This window comes from Bos javanicus, chromosome 2 (genome assembly GCF_032452875.1).
Source record: "Bos javanicus breed banteng chromosome 2, ARS-OSU_banteng_1.0, whole genome shotgun sequence".
NCBI classification, from domain to species: Eukaryota; Metazoa; Chordata; class Mammalia; order Artiodactyla; family Bovidae; genus Bos; species Bos javanicus.
The window spans coordinates 91,825,778-91,847,508 of record NC_083869.1 but is presented as its reverse complement, the minus strand read 5'-3'; the positions used below and the strand labels follow the sequence as shown (position 1 = coordinate 91,847,508).

At 41.0% G+C, this 21,731-nt stretch overlaps 1 protein-coding gene across 6 annotated transcripts in view; it reads left to right on the top strand.

The window, feature by feature from the left end:
- The first annotated feature begins 5,612 nt into the window (after positions 1 to 5,612).
- RAPH1 (Ras association (RalGDS/AF-6) and pleckstrin homology domains 1) overlaps positions 5,613 to 21,731 on the top strand; it is a 103,064-nt gene continuing 86,945 nt past the window's right edge. For 2 of the 6 annotated variants that reach the window (XM_061381802.1, XM_061381797.1), the window contains exon 1: positions 5,614 to 5,987. The gene's annotated coding sequence lies outside the window, so the exon portion shown is untranslated. Of the gene's footprint in view, positions 5,988 to 21,731 lie in introns of all 6 variants that reach the window. The other 4 variants (XM_061381793.1, XM_061381808.1, XM_061381815.1 and 1 more) reach the window with 4 other exon arrangements.

The following is a 21,731-nucleotide window of genomic DNA, read 5'->3' as shown; positions in this document are numbered from 1 at the left end:
TGTAACTACTTATTTTTTAAGTAAAAAAAAAATTATTCATTATCCTACATGTGATGGTCCTCAGTCTGCCTACTAAAAATGACTACAGCATTTGGAAATGAAGCAAATACTTTACGATATTGCTGAAACATAAGTTGACAGCGATAATGAGTTTCAAAAGTAATGTCTATAGAAACTACTCTTAAAATGAAAGCTGTCCTATGGTCCCAAGAAGTCTCTTGGGAACAAACAATTTGTCTTGTTTTTCTAAGAATAGGAAGTACTAAAGCCTCTCCTCTGGGAAATAGGACTATGAAATTAGGATATAAAAACCTTCTCATCCATTAGCTATTAGAGTTTTCAGAATCAGGGGAATTGTGCCAGAGAGGAAGTCAAAATCTGGTGTGGATTTTCATAGTCTCAGCACATTTTAGAACCTGTCCTTTCATTCAGTATGAAGGAGAAGGGGGATCGACACTGAAATTTCTGGGGAGACTTTTAATATTTCTATCTGTTCCTGAAAGTTTATTTTATTCAAAGCTACCTCAGGGCTAGGGCAGCTAGAAGAATGTCCTATTTGGCTAGGTGATTTCATTCTATAAGGCTCCTGCTGAATTATCAGAAAGATAATACTAAGGTAATAATTTGCCCCACTTTTCCGATGTACAAATCTTTTCATCTTACTTAAAGTAGTAATTGGGTTTCCCTGGTGGCTCAGACGGTAAAGAAACCACCTATAATGTGGGAGACTGGGGTTCAATCCCTGGGCTGGGAAGATCCCCTGGAGAAGAGCATGGCAACCCACTCCAATATTTTTGCCTGGGGGAATCTCCATGGACAGAGGACCCTGGCAGGCTACAATCCATGGAGTCAAAAAGAGTTGGACATGACTGAACAACTGAGCACAGCGCACAGCGCAAAGTAGTAATCATTCAAAATTAGCATAGCTCAAAAAATTACTGATTTGAAACTTCATTTGAAAGGATGTATTTCATAATTCTTTTATAGAATCTTTCCCCCCACAGGATTGGTTGAAGGTACTGGAATGAGTTTGCAATTTGTAAAGCATTAGGCAGTACAAACAGCATGTGAGTGAGGTCAGAAGATATGGATTCTAGCCCATATCTTCCAGTAATGGTTATTTAACTTTAGGCAAGTCACTTCAGCTGGAGGGTCCATAGTTTTCTCTACTATAAACCAAAAATCTTGTTTAGGTTAGCATTCCCCAAGGTCTGTCCTATTGAACACATGTCCTGTGAGATATCCCATTGAAAAAAGCATCTGAAGGACAAATACATTAGGGAAACACTTCAAATTTCTGAAAGAACAGTTACCTCTTAGAAGTTCTCAGCTCATATTAACATATTAATACTACTGAAAACCCCTCCAGTTTAGAAACCAATCAAACTTTAACATTTCTTATTTATTTGATTAAAGAGAATTTTTATTTTTTTGAATAAAAAATTTTGAATCATGCCTACTAAAATCCTGTAGAACTAGAGTTCTAAAAAACACACTTTGACTAAGATCCTTTGAGCTGCCTGGATGTATGAAGCTGCTCTTTCTTGTAGATATCCATCCAGTCCCCTGAGACCTGCTCTTCTTTCTGGGGTCTTTATTTCAGAGAAGGCCACCACTGCCACCCAGTCTGTCTCCCAAACCAGAATCCTGAGGGTCATCTTAAGTGTCTCCCTCTCATCCACTCGCTCATAACCTAATCATACGTCAAAGTCTGTGGATCCCACCTCCTTAGTATTTTTGCCATCTGATCCCTGCTCACCATTTCATTGCCTCTGCCATTATGGAGACTAACAACATAGCTTTTCTGGGATGTTGCCATCCCCTCCTAATATGCTCATGCCCCTAGTCTGGATTCGTTGGTCTTCAAAACAAACCCATTTGTTCTGACACTTAAAATATTCCAAATATTTTATTTTTACTTATTAATTGTGTGTGTGTGCATTATTCGCTCAGTCATGTCCGATTCCTTGTGACACCATGGACTATAGCCCGCCAGGCTCCTCTGTCCATGGAATTCTCCAGGCAAGAATATTGGAGTGGGTTGCCATTTCCTTCTCCAATTTATTAATTAAAATACTCCAAAGATTTTTGGTATTATTTATTATTATATTTCCCAAAGTATCAAGTTCAAACTCCTTAGTTTAGCACATGAGTCCCTTTGCTGATGAGATCCTTCTGCCTTTTCCATTCACCTCTTTGACCCTTCCCTGTACCTGTCCCTACAATATGAAACAACCTGTAGAACCTCCAAAGCATTGTGCTCTTCAATGCCTCTAACCTGCCCTTGTCTGGAATGCCTGTTTCCTCCCTCTTCACCTGGCTAGCTCCTCTCTGTCCGTGAACATTCAAAATCCCCTCCCCCGGGGAGGCTTTCCTGACTTGGGAATAGACTCCACACAGTGTTCCAATTGTGATTTCTTTGCCAACTTTATTCACTAGACCATGTGCTTTTTTTTTTTTTTTTAATTTGGAGGATAATTGCTTTACAATGTTGTGTTAGTTTCCACCATACGACAATGTGAATCAGCCATAAGGATACACAACCCCTCCTCTCTTGAGCCTCCCACCCACCCTTCTAGGTTGTCCCAGCACACTGCTGAGCTCCTGCACTACATGGCAACGTCAAACTAGCTATCTATTTTACATATGGTAATGTATATGAACATGTGCTTTTTGAGGGCTAGAACCATCTTGCCTTTATATTCCAAGGCCTTAGTTAAAGCTCAATAAAACCCTTGTTGAATGAATGAATGATTTTATGGTTCAAAGGAACTGATGAAAACCTGTTTACTTTTCTCAACAGCTAAAAGTGACTGTTTTCTAATTAGGTTTGATCAACCTAAGCACTGGGAGGAGAGAGAGCAAGGGGCTATCTAAAAAACACTCAATGGTCTATTTTTAAAGGTTTTGATGAAAAGAATATCTTCCCTGTGTAGTTATCATATAGCCTCATAATTAGCATTTGATGAGAATATGGTGTTATTAAGTTTTGCACTCAGGTGTGCATAATCCCAAGAAACCTGGTCATGAGGGGGATGGGGTAAGAAGCTAGAGACAGATTTGTATGAATTATCACTTATCAAAATGTTTAAAGCATTTATTAATATTTTTAAATACTTATTGTGCAAGGTACTATACTAGACATTATCGAAGATATAAGGAAGAATAAACTATTGCATTACATTCATTAGGAAAGACCATAACTTATTGAAATAATTATGATTAGAGGTAATGAATGATGAATCCACAAGGAACAGAAGGCTATAAGAATTGGTCAGCAGCAACATCCTCATTTATGAGATACTATTATTCTACACAAGAATATTAAAGTACCTTCTAGAGATCATCAAAAAAGCAAGAGAATTCCAGAAAAACATCTATTTCTGCTTTATTGACTATGCCAAAGCCTTTGACTGTGTGGATCACAATAAACTGTGGAAAATTCTGAAAGAGATGGGCATACCAGACCACCTGATCTGCCTCTTGAGAAACCTGTATGCAGGTCAGGAAGCAACAGTTAGAACTGGACATGGAACAACAGACTGGTTCCAAATAGGAAAAGGAGTTCGTCAAGGCTGTATATTGTCACCGTGCTTATTTAATTTATATGCAGAGTACATCATGAGAAACACTGGGCTGGAAGAGGCAGAAGCTGGAATCAAGATTGCAGGGAGAAATCTCAATAACCTCAGATATGCATATGATACCACCCTTATGGCAGAAAGTGAAGAAGAACTAAAGAGCCTCTTGATGAAAGTGAAAGAGGAGAGTGAAAACGTTGGCTTAAAGCTCAACATTCAGAAAACTATGATCATGGCATCCGGTCCCATCACTTTATGGCAAATAGATGGGGAAACAGTGGAAACAGTGTCAGACTTAATTATTTTGGGCTCCAAAATCACTGCAGATGGTGACTGCAGCCATGAAATTAAAGGACACTTACTCCTTGGAAGGAAAGTTATGACCGACCTAGACAGCATATTCAAAAGCAGAGACATTACTTTGCCAACAAAGGTCCGTCTAGTCAAGGCTATGGTTTTTCCAGTGGTCATGTATGGATGTGAGAGTTGGACTATAAAGAAAGCTGAGTGCGGAAGAATGATGCTTTTGAAGTGTGGTGTTGGAGAAGACTCTTGAGAGTCCCTTGGACTGCAAGGAGATCCAACCAGTCCATCCTAAAGGAGATGAGTCCTGGGTGTTCATTGGAAGGACTGATGTTGAAGTGGAAACTCCAATACTTTGGCCACCTGATGTGAAGAGCTGACTCATTGGAAAAGACCTTGGTGCAGGGAAAGATTGAGGGCAGGAGGAGAAGGGGACAACAGAGGATGAGATGGTTGGATGGCATCATCGACTCGATGGACATGGGTTTGGGTGGACTACAGGAGTTGGTCATGGACAGGGAGGTCTGGCATGCTGCGGTTCATGGGTTGGCAGAGTCTGCATGACTGAGAGACTGAACTGAACTGAGACTTAAAATACAAAATTGCAGTTTTGTTACTAAAGTACAGATATCTCAAGTGTGAAGTGCAACTAGTAACTGTATTCTATAGTTCTAAATACCAGTTTGAAACAGATTGTGTACCAGTTTGAAACAGATTGTGCAAGAGACCAAACCACTTCAAAGTCCTCAAGAATATCTGAAAGAAGGAATGTAATTAGCCAAACCAGGATTTGGCCCCAGGACAGAGAAATGAACACTCTGGTTCTTACAAAGGGAGCCAGGATCTCAGAAATGTACAGTCAATTCTTTGTGAAAACTCAAGATACGGATACTCTTACTTAGCAAGCATATGGGAAGACATGAAAAAGAAATGTTCACTGCAACTAATTCCAGGTCACACTTCCGATTTGTTAATTGTTTTAATGATGTCAACAAATCTGCTTTGCACGTAGCCAGGCGAAAATGATTTAATTCTATTTTGTCTTTCTTTTAATCAGAAGGTCAAAATAAAGACAGAAACAAAATTTTAAAGTCTAAGTCAAGCCTACATCGAAATAAGCAGTATCCGAGTAACTTAGAGCTTGGTGATAAAGACGCCACTGCCTTACTCCCAAACCGTTTCAATAAGGTGTGTGTGTGTGTGTGACAGAAACTAAGAACACAAGGTAAGCAAACTGCAAAGTTAAAAAATAATCGAGAATAACTGAAATGTTCAATTTCTAAAAGCTTCCTAACATAGTGCATGAAACTACAGAGAGCTATTGGCCAAAATGGGATTTCCTAAAAAAAGGCCTCACAGACTGCAACGACTGCAGTCCTTTAAGTGCCTAAGCCCCCGTCTGATGGGTTGCTGGAGTCTCGGAATACTCCATCAGGTCCTTGACAGACACGGTCAAGGCTTCGGTGTCTCAGGGCCCTCGGACACAGGCCGCTGGGCCTGCTTCCAAGGAAAAGCGAGCAGGGGTGGCACAGCCCGGGAATTTTCCTCCCTCACTCATTCATTCTCTGATTCACTGGTTCCTGGAGGCGGTTCCCAGGGACGCGCGGAGGACAGGCGGAGCGCCGGCGGCCGGGGCTGGGTGCGGTCGGGCGCCTGGGGCTGTGGGGAGCGAGGCGGGCCAGGGGGCGCGGGCAGGGGGCGCTAGCAACGGGCGCCTGGGGGGCGGGCTCGGCTGCCTTCGCCGGAAGTGAGCGGCTGGCGACGGGCGGGGGGTGGCGGGGAGCGAGCGGCCGGGCGCGAGTCTGTCCGCCCGTCCGCCGCCCGGCCCTCAGCCCCGCCTTCTGCGTCTCGGCCGGACGCGGCCGCACTCGGCTCCGCCGCCGCTGCCCGCTGCGGCCGCCCCGCCCGCCGCCTCGCCCCCGCCGCCGCCGCCCGGTCGGTCAGTCAGTCAGTCAGTCACGGAGCGCGCGGCGCGGGAGCTGCGGGCGCTTGCGGCGTCTCCAGGGAAGGAGCGCCGCGCCTGAGAAGGAGGCGGCGGCAGCTGCTGCCCAGCCCGGGGCCATTCCGGAGCCGTGCCCGCCGGAGGACCGAGCCGTTGCTGCGGTGAGTGCTCAGCCTCGCCCTCGGGGCCGGCCGAGGGAGCTGGCGGGGCGCGGGTCAGGGAAGCGCAGCCGTCGCTCCCGCCTCCATTTTCCCGGCTCCCGGCCCGACCATCCGGACGCGGTGCGGCGGCCGAGCCTGGGGTGGGGTCGGGGCCGGGGCCGGGGCTGGTGGGACCTCGCCCGGCCGGTGGGTGGGGGTCAGCGGGGCCCGGGCTGCACCCTGCGCCCCCGGGGGCCGCGACAGAGGGAGACAATGAGATGCAAGGCCGCCTGGGGAGGGTGCGGTTGGGCTTCTCCGACCCGGCTTCGGGGGCTGGTGGCCCGGGATCGCGGGGAGGCAAGGACTCTTCCTTCCCCGGATTAGCCGCAGAAACCAGTGATTCGGTGTCTGGGGTTCCTCGGGTTTCGGTGCCCCGCATCTTTCGTAAATGAGTTCAGTGCAGAGATTGAGAAAGGCGGGGCACCTTCCGTGTTTTCTTTCTAATTAAGCAAGCTAAGTAATTGCTCCATGGCTTTTGAGCCCATCTCATCTGTGTGTGTGTGTGCATTCCCGCCGGAAATCCAAACTGCAGCTCATGGTGGGGGGCGGGGGGGAAGAGGAGATGGAAGGCAGTGAAGTAATATAAGGGTGCCTTCGTTTTAAGACGGTTTGAGAGATGTGGTTTCTTATTCAGACCGCGTCTTAGGGTGTCCCCACTGTGTGAGCTGGAAACCGCATAAGTCATTGCTTGTGAGCACGAAGACATGGTTTAGGATGAAATAAGAGCTTTGGGGAAGGGTGTAAGCGTTGCATCAAATGTGACTTAGTGTGGCTCTCGTATATTGTGTGGGAAGAGCCTTTGGGGGAAATCTGAGGGAACCGAACGGTTCTTCTCTGTGCCTCCCGGTAAGGGTTGGTGTTGTCTGCAGCGTTTGTCTTGGAGATGTGTGTAAAGTCCGCTGTAAAGGAACAGTAAAGCTAATCGGTTAGGGGTGGGGCGTGATGATGGTGTTAAAAGGGTGGTAGTGAGTCCGGAGGAATACTCAGTTCAGCAAGTATTTATGGAATAGCTGCTATCTGTTAGGCAGGGTGGAGGACATAAAGTGAACAAGACTGCAGCTTATCGTGGTGTTTCGAAAGAGCTCTTTGAAGCCAGGGGAACCAGCTGCTCCGTATGCACTGGAATTGGCTGGTAGTGTGACGTTGGATAAGCTATTGCACTCTCAACAGTATGCTTCTCTGTCAGTAAAATGGGAATAACTAAGACCACCTGCTTGCCTCCCGAGGTGGTTGTCAAACGGATTAAATGAGATAATGTGTGCAAAATGCCTAGCACCTGGCAGGGCACCACAGGTGTTTAACAAATGTTAATTCCTTTCCTCCCTAGCCCACAGCGCCTAAGATTTTCTTGGGGGAAGGTGGGGAAAGAAGTGAATGTAGGTAATGGTAATGCAATGCATTATATAATAAAATGTTGAAGTAGAGGTGCAAAATAGGGAAGTGAAGAGGCGAGGGAATAATTCTAAATTGGGAGCACTGGGGGGAAATCCTTGGAAGCTGTGGCATTTAAGTGAGATCTTAAAGGATGGGTAGGATTTCAGCTGGTGTAGATGGGGATGGGGGCATTCCGAGTGGGGGTGGTGTTCTCCTTTGAGAGAGGCATTGAGGAGGAAGAGCAGTGGGGGAAGGGCAAGATTAGAGACGCTTAGAGGTGTTTTAGCTCTCGTTCGTCTGACCTTCAAAGATTGTCTGTTATTTTGCTTTCTGTGTTGTGAATTTCCCAGAAAACAGACCTAGCCTGTTCAAGTAAGTACAGAAATGTCTGCACAGTTCAATACATGATTTTTTGGATGAATCATTTTGTCTTATTTGAACTGCTGCTCTCTCCTGTTTGAATTTAATAAGGAATTATTTGTAGGTATTTCCTTATGATGCATATTAGTTCTGTTTGGTAGAAAAAGTTGCTGGTATTTCAGAGTCAGTAGTCTCATTAAGATTATTACGTGACGAGTAACTGGCTGAAAGGCATGGAGTAGTGAGGACCTATTGGGTGTGTCTCAAACTCTTGGTCAGTATCATTTGTTTTCACAAATATTTTAACACTTCATTTTCAGAAGAGGTGTCTTTGAAACTGATTAAACTGACTTTTCTTTTGGTTTGGATACCTTTTGGTTCGGCTACCTTTTGGTTCCCATCCCACTTGTAATTATTTATTAGATTAGCATGGTAGATAACCATCACACTATTATTCACAGACTCTTGGACATATATTATAAAATCATGACTGCACTTGGTTCTGAAGTAGTTGAATGTGAGCAATTGTATCATTGACCTCAAATTCTTATTCTGAGAAGATGAACGTTAGCAGACAAGCTATGTGAGTTCAAGCAAGTCACATACCTTGAACTCTAAATTCCTTTACCAGTAAAATGAGAAATTGGGTTAAATCACTGGTTTTCAGTCTACGTTTTACTGAAGTCTATAATTTTGAGGTGGACCTTCAGAGGTACTCCAGATGTTTGAGTTTAATCTCATTTAAAATGTGTTTTAAACCTATAGTAATAAAAAGCACCTATTTTATGACATACATTGTTTTAAGTACTTTACATGTATTGACTTCATCCTTGCTGTAATCCTATGATACAGGTATGAGAAAAAAGGCACAGGTTACAGAGCTATAAAGTGGCAGAGCTGTGTTTGAAAACAGATAGCATAACTCGTAAGCTTATGTTCCTTATGGCATTCCTATATTGCCACCATAAAAAATAAAAAACACACACACTATATATATATATATATATATTTGGTGGTAAAATATACAACATAGAGGGCTTCCCAGGTGGCTCAGTGGTAGGGAATCCGCCTGCTAATGCAGGAGACCTAGGTTTGATCCCTAGGTCGATAATGTCCCCTGGAGGAGGAAATGGCAACCTACTCCAGTATTCTTGGCTGAAGAAGCCAGTGGACAGAGGCACCTGTGGGCTGTAGTCCATGGGGTTGCAGAGAGTCCAAGACGACAGCACACATGCGTGACACATATAGCATAAAAGTTACCATTTTGATCATTTTTAAAGGTACAGTTCAGTGGTATTAAATACTTTTACATAGTTGTGCAACCATCATGACTGTCCATCTCTGGAACTTCGTCATCCTCCCATACTGAAACTGTATCCATTAAACATTAACTCTCCAACCCCTTTCCCTCTGGCCCCTGATAACACTTTTCTACTTTGTCTCTGTGATTTGACTACTCTAGATATATCTTATAAATGAGATCATGAAATATTTGTTTTGTATCTGGCTCATTTCACTTAGGGTAATGTCTTCAAGGTTCATCCATGCTGGAGCATGAATCAGAATTGCATTCCTTTTTAAGGCTGAATAACAGTCCATTGTGTGTGTGTGTATGTGTGTATATCTGTGTATGTGTGTGATACTGTATATCACACATACGTTTGGTTGTTTCCACCTTTTGGCTGTTGTAATACTGCTCTGAACTTTGGTGTATACATATCTGCTCAAGTCCCTGCTTTCACTTCTTTGGGGTATATACCCAGAAGTGGAACTGCTGGATCATATGGTAATTTTGTGTTGAATTTTTGAGGAACTGCCACTCCGTTTTCTACAGCAGCTGCAGCATTTTACACTCCTGCCAGCACAGGGGTTTCAGTTTCTCCACATCCTCACCTCAACACTTGTCATTTTCTGTGATTTTGATAATAGCCATTCCTGGTGGCTCAGGTGGTAAAGAATCCGCCAGCAATTCAGGAGACCTGGGTTCGATCCCTGGGTTGGGAAGATCCCCTGGAGAAGGGAAAGGCTACCCACTCCAGTACTCTGGCCTGGAGAATTCCATGACTATATAGTCCATAGGGTCGCAAAGAGTTGGACACAACTGAGCGACTTTCACTTCACTTAATGAGGGGCACTTAATAAAGTGGCATCTCTTTGTGTTTTTGACTTGCATTTTTCCTAATGATTAGTGATTAGAGCATCTTTTCTTGTGCTTATTGGCCATCTGTGTATCTTTGTAGAAATATCTATCCAGGTCCTTCGCCAATTTTAAAAAACTTGTTTTGTTGTTGAATTATAGCAGTTCTTTATACACTCTGGATATTAAATATCATATCAGATCCATGGTTTACATTTTCTCTTCTATGGGTTGCCTTTTTACTCTGTTGATAGTGTCCTTTGATGTACAAAAGTCTTTCATTTTAACAATATCCACTTCATCTATATTTTTCTTTTGTTGACTGTGCTTTTGGTGTCCAAGAAATCATTGCCAAATCCAGTGTCAGGAGGCTTTCCCCCTGTGTTTTCTTCTGAGAGTTCTATAGTTTTAGATATTATATTTAGCTCTATGATCCATTTTGAGTTAATATTTGCATATGGTTTTAGGTAAGGGTACAGCGTCATCCTTTGCGTGTGGATATCCAGTTTTTCTAGCACCATTTTAGCACGCTTGTGTACATAAACATAAAATTTGTCACATTGCAGACAGTAGTGTTTTATGGTTATACCTGCTTTACTGAAGCAGGGGGAGGATAAGCATTCCTTAGAATAAAACATCTTTTACCATCTCTGCTTATTTGTGAATTTTAAGTAGGTAAGGAAAGTTGTAGTTTGCAGTAAATTAAAAAAAAATTGAGTCCTGTGCAAGTCTATTCATATAGAATTGTCTAAACAATACATTACTATGGTACATGAACTGTGTTCAACTAAATGACAGGCACAACTGAAGCCGGTTCCTTTGGGGTATACTCATCCTGTGTAACGGAGAAGGCAATGGCACCCCACTCCAGTACTCTTGCCTGGAAAATCCCACGGACTGAAGAGCCTGGTAGGCTGCAGTCCATGGGTTTGCTAAGAGTCGGGCACGACTGAGCGACTTCACTTTCACTTTTCACTTTCATGCATTGGAGAAGGAAATGGCAACCCACTCCAGTGTTCTTGCCTGGAGAATCCCAGGGACAGGGGAGCCTGGTGGGCTGCCGTCTATGGGGTCCCACAGAGTCGGACATGACTGAAGCGACTTAGCAGCAGCAGCATCCTGTGTAAATCAGTTTAGTAACAAATGAATGTATAGCACTATGTCCTAATATATTACAGATGTTTTATAGCTTATTGGAAGCTTGGGTTTTTCTTGTTTGCCTTGTAAGCAGTTTTTACATATGATTACTACTCATATTGAAATAAAAAGTCTTATTTATATCTTTATTAATCAATTTAATTGAAGCATATCCAGACACTAGGAAGCAAACCATTAAAAGCTACTAACAAAACAAAACCAAAGCTGCTACCTACTTTCAACTACTTACCTGAGTAAAATAAAAGCAAAATTTTATGGAAATAAATGGATTGCTTAGGTGTCAAGACTAACATCTCTAACACTCAATTTGTCTCTTTTGAGTTTGTAACAAATTATAATGTATTTGAACATAAAATGGTATTAATAGTGCTTCTGTAGCTATATATATTTGGCATGCTGAATAAGATTTCTTCTGAAAAAGTTTTGTTGTGAAATATTAGAAAACCCCCAGATTATATGATGTATAAGCTTCATCCCATGCTCTTAACACTATTCTTTTAAGATACATTATTTACCACACTTTGGGGCAGGTGTCTTAAAATACATCACTCATAACTTAAAAATTGACTCTTTAAAACTCATTATATATTCTGCTATTCATAAAACATTTACTGGTAGCTCTGCTTTAGGCAGAGATATATATAATGGAGAAAACAAAGAGATAGGTATTCTCCCCTCCAAAATAGAATGTTAATTTAAATGCAGGATTCAGGGATTCAGTAGAGAATGTAATTAAGGGATCAGAGTCTAAAGAAACTGTGTGCGTGCTGTCACGTCAGTTGTGTCCAACTCTGCGACCCCATGGACCGTAGCCCACCAGGCTTCTCTGTCCATGGGATTCTCCAGGCAAAAATACTGGAGTGGGTTGCCAGATCCCCTTCTCCAGGGGATCTTCCTGAGCCAGGGATCTAATCCGTGTTACTTATGTCTCCTGCACTGGCAGGAGGGTTCTTTACCACTGGCGCCACCTAAAATGGGTGAGTAGTTAGGCTTGGAAAAGAGGGATAAGTCATCCCTTTCAGTTCAGTTCAGTTGCTCAGTCATGTCCGACTCTTTGCAACCCCATGGACTGCAGCATACCAGGCTTCCCTGTCCATCACCAAGAACTGGAGCCTACTTAAACTCGTATCCATCGTGTCGGTGATGCCATCCAACCATCTCATCCTCTGTCGTCCCCTTCTCCTCCTGCCTTCAGTCTTTCCCAGCATCAGGGTCTTTTCCAGTGAGTTGATTCTTTGCATCAGGTGACCAAAGTATTGGAGTTTCAGCTTCAGCATCAGTCCTTCCAATGAATACTCAGGACTGATTTCCTTTAGGATGGACTGGTTGGATCTCTTTGCAGTGCAAAGGACTCTCAAGAGTCTTTTCTAACAACACAGTTCAAAAGCATCAGTTCTTTGACGCTCAGCTTTTCTTTATAGTCCAACTCTCGCATCCATACATGACTATTGGAAAAACCATAGCTTTGACTAGACAGACCTTTGTTGGCAAAGTAATGTCTCTGCTTTTTAATATGTCGTCTAGGTTGGTCATGGCTTTTCTTCCAAGGAGCAAGCGTCTTTTAATTTCATAGCTGCAATCACCATCTGCAGTGATTTTGGAGCCCCCCAAAATAAAGTCTTTCACTGTTTGCACTGTTTCTCCATCTGTTTGTCATGAAGTGATGGGACCGGATGCCATGATCTTAGTTTTCTGAATGTTGAGTTTTAAGCCAACTTTTTCACTCTCTTCTTTCACTTTCATCAAGAGGCTCTTTAGTTCTTCGCTTTCTGCCATAAGGGTGGTGTCATCTGCATATCTGAGGTTCTTAATATTTCTCCCGGCAGTCTTGATTCCAGCTTGTGCTTCATCCAGCCCAGCATTTCTCATGATGTATTCTGCATATAAGTTAAATAAGCAGGATGACAATATACAGCCTTGACGTACTGCTTTCCCGATTGGCAGTCAGTCTGTTGTTCCATGTCCAGTTCTAACTGTTGCTTCTTGATCTGCATACAGATTTCTCAGGAGGCAGGTCAGGTGGTCTGATATTTCCATCTCTTTAAGAATTTTCCACAGTTTGTTGTGATCCACACAAAGGCTTTGGCATAGTCAATAACACAAAAGTAGATGTTTTTCTGGAACTCTCTTGCTTTTTTGATGATTCAGCAGATGTTGGCAATTTGTTCTCTGGTTCCTCTGCCTTTTCTAAATGCAGCTTGAACATCTGGAAGTTCATGGTTCACATACTGTTGAAGCCTAACCTGGAGAATTTTGTGCCTTACTTTGCTAGTTTGTAAGACGAGTGCAATTGTGTGGTAGTTTGAACATTCTTTGGCATTGCCTTTCTCTGGGATTGGAATGAAAATGGACCTTTTCCAGTCCTGTGGCCACTGTTGAGTTTTCCAGATTTGCTGTCATATTGAATGCAGCACTTTCACAGCATCATTTTTTAGGATTTGAAATAGCTCAACTGGAATTCCGTCATCTTTATTAGCTTTGTTCGTAGAGTGGTGCTTCCTAAGGCCCACTTGACTTTGCATTCCAGGATGTCTGGCTCTAGGTGGGTGATCACACCATCGTGGTTATCTGGGTAATGAAGATCTCTTTTGTATAGTTCTTCTGTGTATTCTTGCCACTTCTTCTTAATATCTTCTGCTTCTGTTGCTAAGTCACTTCAGTTGTGGCTGACTCTGTGCGACCCCGTAGACAGCAGTCCACCAGGCTCCCCCATCCCTGGGATTCTCCAGGCAAGAACACTGGAGTGGGTTGCCAGTTCCTTCTCCAATGCATGAAGGTGAAAAGTGAAAGTGAAGTCCCTTAGTCGTGCCCGACTCTTAGCAACCCCATGGACTGCAGCCTACCAGGCTCCTCTGTCCATGGGATTTTCCAGGCAAGAGTACTGGAGTGGGGTGCCGTTGCCTTCTCCATCTGCTTCTGTTAGGTCCCTACCATTTCTGTCCTTTATTGAGCCCATCTTTGCATGAAATGTTCCCTTGGTATCTAATTTTCTTGAAGAGATCTCTAGTCTTTCCCATTGTACTGTTTTCCTCTATTTCTTTGCACTGATCATTGAGGAAGGCTTTCTTATATCTCCTTGCTGTTCTTTGGAACTCTGCATTCAAATGGGTATATCTTTCCTTTTCTCTTTTGCCTTTAGCTCCTCCTCTTTTCTCAGCTATTTGTAAGGCCTTGTCAGACAACCATTTTGCCTTTTTGCATTTCTTTTTCTTGGAGATGGTCTTGATCACTGCCTCCTGTACAACGTCATGAACCTCCGCCCATAGTCATCCTTTTACATGAGAAGAAAAGCAAGATTGGGTGGCCCATAATTGATGTCATTGTGTGGCACTTAAAATGTAAGCCCCCTGATGAAGAATAGTGAAATCTGGAGAAAATTAGAACTGTAAACATATTGATAGACTCATATTTTGTAGAATTACAGGAGTAAGTATGATTTTGTAATTGTGCTTGAAGATTGAATGCTTTTTTTGGAAATTGTTTAGAATGATCTTACTAAGTTTGATACGTGAAGAAAAGTGCTAAGTCAGTACAGCAAAATCACTAATAATAGGACTTGCAAATACAGTGTATTCTTAAGTGTCCCAGATTGTACATGCATCTATCCATGGTTCCAAGCATGGTTTATTTTTCCTAATTTTTCTAGTTAAAATCCTACACATCTTTTGAGTCCCATTTCCATTGCCACCCACCTTTGTGAAGCTGTTTGATACCAGCTAGAATTCATTGCCTTCTTCATTCCTCTAGATTTCACTTGATTTGCCCTATGCTGTGGATAACTATGTACTGTCTTAAATACCCAAGTCTGGAATATTCGATCCAGTTTTACTCATCTGAAATGTCTCCCAGTCCCTTAAATATAACAGAAATGCAGTGAAAAAGGATTTAATGAAAGCCATTATTTGAAGAATATGTTATAGTTGGTGTTACATCTCTGAAAGGATCCATAAAAATCTAATAATGTTTATCTTATTTATAAAGAAGAATTCTTTCTCGGCTTATTTGGTTTATTTTATAATGTAACAAGTGACTTTAGAGATTTGTGAAGGGAATCAGTGATCCCTGTTAACTGTGAATAGAGTGCTTTATAAATGTTAATAATAGCTCAAAAACCTTTTTGTTTACCCTAAGTTTTGAAAATAAATATATATATTTTTAAAGCAGGCATAATGAATACGATGCATTATGTTTGAAAAATCTTGGTTTTACTGCTTAGTAATACAAAAATTCAAAAGTCTGAATCTTAAATCTGTTTATTTTGGTGCTTGGTTTTAATGCTTGTCTTAGCTAAAAGGCAGCTCATGGAGGGACATATACCTAAAAAGATTATAAAGTGCCTCTTTGGCTATACTTTCTAAATGGAGATACTCATTTTTAAATTTATGTCTATCAGTTATGCAGATTTGGCTAACAAAGTTTGCCCTTCCTATGCAAACCAATTTGAAGATTTGTGTTTATATGTTTTTAATAAATATATTCAAAATCTACAGAAAGTGTATGGAAGGCATTTAAAGAGTTATTAGAAAGTGGCTTCTCTGTTTTTAGAGAGTGCAGGTATGAGTGTTTCAAGATGACACACATTGTTGTCTCCTGGAATACAGTTATTTTCTTACCAAGTTTTAAAATGCTGCTTTTACCTTTAAGATATACATAGATTAACCATGTTATTGTTTTTAAAAATAACTGCTAGGTAGCATACTGCTAACAGTCACTTATCACAGAACGTCAGCAAATTTAGACTTTATTTTGGTAAAGATAAATGTTTAACTCACCTTTAAAGTTAAATTTGATAACACTTTTGAAATACTTTGCCATGAGACACCAATAAACCTGTTTAGTATAAAATACTTATGGTTATTCCTCAGCCGCATCAATAACATCATGTAATAATACTTTGGTGCTTTTTCTGCTTCAAGCTGCAGTAGTTGCTTTTGAGGTTAAACCTTACTTCCCCCGCCCCAACTTACTTTGTTGAGATCAAAGCAACTGTTTCATGAAGGATTTTATAATATAGTTTTTCCATAAAGTATTGTTTCTATTAAGAAAATCATTTAGTGTAACAATGTATCTTCCCTGGAACACCAGTCTATTGTAGCAGTTTATAAAAAGGTGCGTTCTTTATTTCAATTTTGAAAAAGGAACCAGCCAATACTATCTCTCTTCCCGCCAAATATTTAGAATCAATCTGGTCCCATCACTTCATGGGAAATAGATGGGGAAACAGTGGAAACAGTGTCAGACTTAATTTTTTAGGCTTCAAAATCACTGCAGATGGTGACTGTAGCCATGAAATTAAAAGACGCTTATTCCTTGGAAGGAAAGTTATGACCAACCTAGATAGCATATTGAAAAGCAGAGACATTACTTTGCCAACAAAGGTCCATCTACTCAAGGCTATGGTTTTTCCAGTGGTCATATATGGATGTGAGAGTTGGACAGTGAAGAAAGCTGAGCGCCGAAGAATTGATGCTTTTGAAGTGTGGTGTTGGAGAAGACTCTTGAGAGTCCCTTGGACTGCAAGGAGATCCAACCAGTCCATTCTGAAGGAGATCAGCCCTGGGATTTCTTTGGAAGGAATGATGCTGAAGCTGAAATTCCAGTACTTTGGCCACCTCATGCGAAGAGTTGACTCATTGGAAAAGACTGATGCTGGGAGGGGTTGGGGGCAAGAGGAGAAGGGGACGACAGAGGATGAGATGGCTGGATGGCATCACTGACTCGATGGACGTGAGTCTGAGTGAACTCCGGGAGTTGGTGATGGACAGGGAGGCCTGGTGTGCTGCGATTCATGGGGTCGCAAGGAGTCGGACACAACTGAGCAACTGAACTGAGCTGAACTGAGTACCAGAATACTTAGATTACTTAACATATGTGATGTGTGACTTTCTGACAGGTGGTCATAATGAAGAGGCCAGTGTCATTTTGTATGTTAAGGATATACATATATTGTATTACATTATATTGTACGTAAAATACATGTGTGTATTAAGAAAAGATTAAATATAAATGGAACTCCTAATATTTTTTATACCCTAATGGATCATCAGTCATAATTCCTGGGTTATAATCACCTCCATTTTGGAAATCCCTGTACACTCTTATTGAATTATTATTGATAATAATGAGCCTTTTATATTAAGTTCCACTTCATAGTGTATGAAACCAATCTTAAAAATAACCACTTGGGACAAGACATTCTGATTTTCTTACTAATTAGAAAGAAATGTTTGTGGAAGAAATGAGACAAATTTTGACAAAATGAGACCTTAATAAAATTTATTCTTTACCACAATTGAAATTATTGGCTTATTTTGGAAGCTTAAGTTTGGACTTTATGCTTTCAGGAATTAGTTAAGGTGAATTAAATGTACCCACTTAAAATTTAATTTAGTAATTCAGTAGTGTTAAATGACATAATTTTTCCTCGTTCACAGTGAGCATGTTTTCATTTCTGTGACGGTGCCCTTTCCTTTCTCTACTGCAACTGCAGCCACAGTTGCTTCATCACATGTTTATTTTGCCTGTTCTAGAATCTTATATTAGTTGAATCATATGTATGTGCTCCTTTGTCTCTGATTTCTTGCCCTCAACATGATGTTTTTACATCTATCCACGTTGTTTTTTATTCTGGCATAATATATTCAACTGTACGAATATTGAATGTACCATAGATTGTTTATCCTGTTCCTGTTGATGGGCACCTGGGCTGTTTCCAGTTTGGGTCTACTATGAAGAAAACTACCATGAATATTTTTGTTGAAGTCTGTTTGTAAACAAATATTTCATTTCTCTTGGATAAAAGATTGGAATTTGTAGGTCATAGGTAGATGTCCTTCCTCTTTTTAAAGACTTGTATTTGAAGAACAATATACTTCAGAGCCTCTTGATGAAAGTGAAAGAAGAGAGTGAAAAAGTTGGCTTAAAACTCAACATTCAGAAAACTAAGATCATGGCATCTGGTCCCATCACTTCATGGCAAATAGATGGGGAAACAGTGACAGACTTTATTTTGGGGGGCTCCAAAATCACTGCAGATGGTGACTGCAGCTATGAAATTAAAAGACGCTTTGCTCCTTGGAAGAAAAGTTATGACCAACCTAGACGACATATTAAAAAGCAGAGACATTACTTTGCCAACAAAGGTCTGTCTAGTCAAAGCTATGGTTTTTCCAATAGTCATGTATGGATATGAGAGTTGGACTATATAAAGAAAGCTGAGTGCCAAAAATTGATGCTTTTGAACTGTGGTGTTGGAGAAGACTCTTGAGAGTCCCTTGCACTGCAAAGAGATCCAACCAGTCCATCCTAAAGGAAATCAGTCCTGAATATTCATTGGAAGGACTGATGGTGAAGCTGAAACTCCAGTACTTTGGCCACCTGATATGAAGAACTGACTCACTTGAAAAGACCCTGATGCTGGGAAAGATTGAGGGTGGGAGGAGAAGGGGACGACAGAGGATGAGATGGTTGGATGGCATCATGGACTCAGTGGACATGAGTTTGAGTAAGCTCCGGGAGTTGGTGATGGACAAGGAGGCCTGGCATGCTGCAGTCCATGGCGTCTCAAAGAGTCTGACCCAACTGAGCAACTGAACTGACTGATACATACTTTATTAGGTGTCTAGAAACTGAATGATGCTAAAGCTGAAACTCCAGTACTTTGGGCACCTCATGCAAAGAGTTGACTCATTGGAAAAGACTCTGATGCTGGGAGGGATTGAGGGCAGGAGGAGAAGGGGACAACAGAGGATGAGATGGCTGGATGGCATCACTGACTCAATGGACATGAGTCTGAGTGAACTCCGGGAGTTGGTGATGGACAGGGAGGCCTGGCGTGCTGCGATTCATGGGGTCGAAAAGAGTCGGACATGACTGAGCAACTGAACTGAACTGAACTGAGAAACTGAATACTCTTTATAACCAGTATGCAGATGAAAAATAAAATTACCAGTGTGCCAGAAACGTCCCTAATTTTACTTCTCTGTACATCTGCCCTGTTAGCAGTAGCCACTGCCTTGACTTCTGACTCTAACTTTGCTGTAAAGTTTTTGGTTTGCTTGTTTCTTTAAAATTTTTTGACTTCATTGATGTATAATTTCCACGTAATAAACTGCGCACATTAAAGGGACACTGTTTGATAGGCTTTCATACACCTGTGTAGCCATCACTGCAGTCAAGGTAGGGAACATTCTCATCATCCCCTAGTCCCTTCACATCGCTTTGTCAGTCATCCTGTCTTCCACTCTCTCTGTGCACTATCACTGTAGATTAGTTTGAATTTTTTAGAATCTGATGTATGGAATCATACAGTGTTCTCTCTCTAGTCTGGCTTATTTTTATACAGAATAATGATTTTTTTTATTAACAAGTCTATACAAAAGACTTTAACATTTCAAAGAATCACATGTTCATTCCCACAGGGTTACCAGACTGGGCCACCAGTAAGTTAACACTCACAGCAGGACTTGGAAGGTTATTGCCCAGCTTTTCGACAGGTTCACTTGGGACCAGGCAGCCGCCTTTCCCACAGCTGTGTTCCAAAAAATGATTCAGAGAATGATTATAGATCAGTATAATAGAATAATGATTTTTAGATCATTCTATATTGTTGCTTGGATTCGTTTCTTTCCTTTTTTTTTTAACTACTGAATGGTATTTCATTATGTTATATACTGCATTTTGTTTATCCATTCACCTGTTGATTCTGCTATTTGTGTTGCTTTCATTTACCAATACATTTCATTTACTAATAAAACCACTATGATATTTTGTACAAATGGAGAGAGATACATGCACACATACACCTTTATAACTTATGTTTTTATTTCTCTTGGATAAATGCTATGAGGACGTGCTGGGTTATATAGGGGGCATGTATTTTTAATTTTTTAATGAACTAGCAAACTTTTCCAAACCTGTATAATTTTATGTATGCAACAGCATGATATGACAATTTTAATTTCTCCACATCCTAGCACTTGGTATTGTCAGTCATTTTCATTCTACTTACTGGAGTGGATACATAGTAGCATCTCATTGTAGTTTTAATTTGCACTTCCCTGATTACTAATAATGTTGAGCAACTTTTCATATTATTTGCCATTTGGGACATGACTGTAAGCTTTTGCTCATTTAAAAAATTGGGTGGTTTTATCTTTTTTTTTTACTTAGTTACAGCAATTCTTTAATATTCTAGACACAAGTCCTTTATCAGGTATATTTGTAAATGTCTTTTCTTAGTTTGTGGCTTGCCTATTTATTTTTTAGTGATGTCTTAGAGATAGCAGAAGTTTTTGTATTGGACTTCATCAAAATGATCAATAGTTCCTTTATAGTTAGTGATTTCTTTATCCTGATAAATCTTGGCCCACACTAAACTCGCAAAGATACCTCCCTATGGCTTTTCCTAGGAGGTTTGTTATACTAGCTTTCACATTTCAGTCTGTGGTCCATTTTGTTTATAGTGTGATGTGAAAGTCAGCCCCCTCATCCCATATTTATATCTATTTGTTCCAGCATCATTTGTTTTGAAATGCTTTGCATTTTTGTCAGTTATATCTCAGTGAAGCTGAGGAAAAACCTCTTTCCTTTCCTCCTTCCCTACTTTGACATCTTTGTTGAAAATATTGGACGATGTAAATGTGGGTCTGTTTCTATACTCTGTTCTGTTGCACTGATGTAATTTCTCTTCTTTTGCCTAATACTACATTGTCTTGATTACTGAGCCTTACAGTGAGTAAGAAGTCAAGGTAGAGGAAATCCTGCAAGTTCTTTTCCCTAATTGTTTTTGATGATTTTAGGTCATTTCCTTTTTATATAAATTTTAAAATTAGATGTTGGGATATAGACTAGAATTGCACTGAATTTGAATTTCATATTGAAATTGAATTTCAGTATGGGGAGAATTGCCATATAGCAGTGTTGTATCTTCCAATCTATTAACATGGTGTATCTGTCCATTTAATTTAGATTTCTAATTTCTCTCAGCAGTGTTTTAAATATTTCAGTTGGCATAGAATAAACATTGTTTCCTATTTGTGTCCTTTTTTTTTTTTTTTTTTTACAGCCAAATCATATTTTACTACAAGTTTATAAGTAAATCTTTGACACAGATTTTTCTGTTTGATGACCTTACCTAATGCATGGATGTCACATCTTCTCTGATGTGGTGGTGGTGGTCAGTCACTCAGTTGTGTTGACTCTTTGTGACCCCATGGCCTGTAGCATGCTAGGCTTTCCTATTCTTCACTATCTTCCAGAGTTTGCTCACACTCATGTCCATTGAGTTGGTGATGCCGTCCAACTATCTTATCCTCTGTTGTCCCCTTCTCCTTCTGCCCTCAGTCTTTCCCAGCATCAGAGTATTTTCCAATAAGTCAACTCATTGCATCAGGTGGCCAAAGTATTGGAGCTTGAGCACCAGTCCTTCCAATGCATGTTCGGGGTTGATTTCCTTTAGGATGGACTAGTTTGATCTCTTTGCTGTCTACGGGATTCTCAAGAGTCTTCTCCAACACCACAGTTCAAAAACATCAATTCTGCGGTGCTTAGCCTTCTTTATGGTCCACCTCTCACATCCATACATGACTACTGGAAAAACTATAGCTTTGACATACTGACCTTTGTTGGCAAAGTAAGGTGTCTGCTTTTTAACACATGGTCTAGGTTGTCAAGGC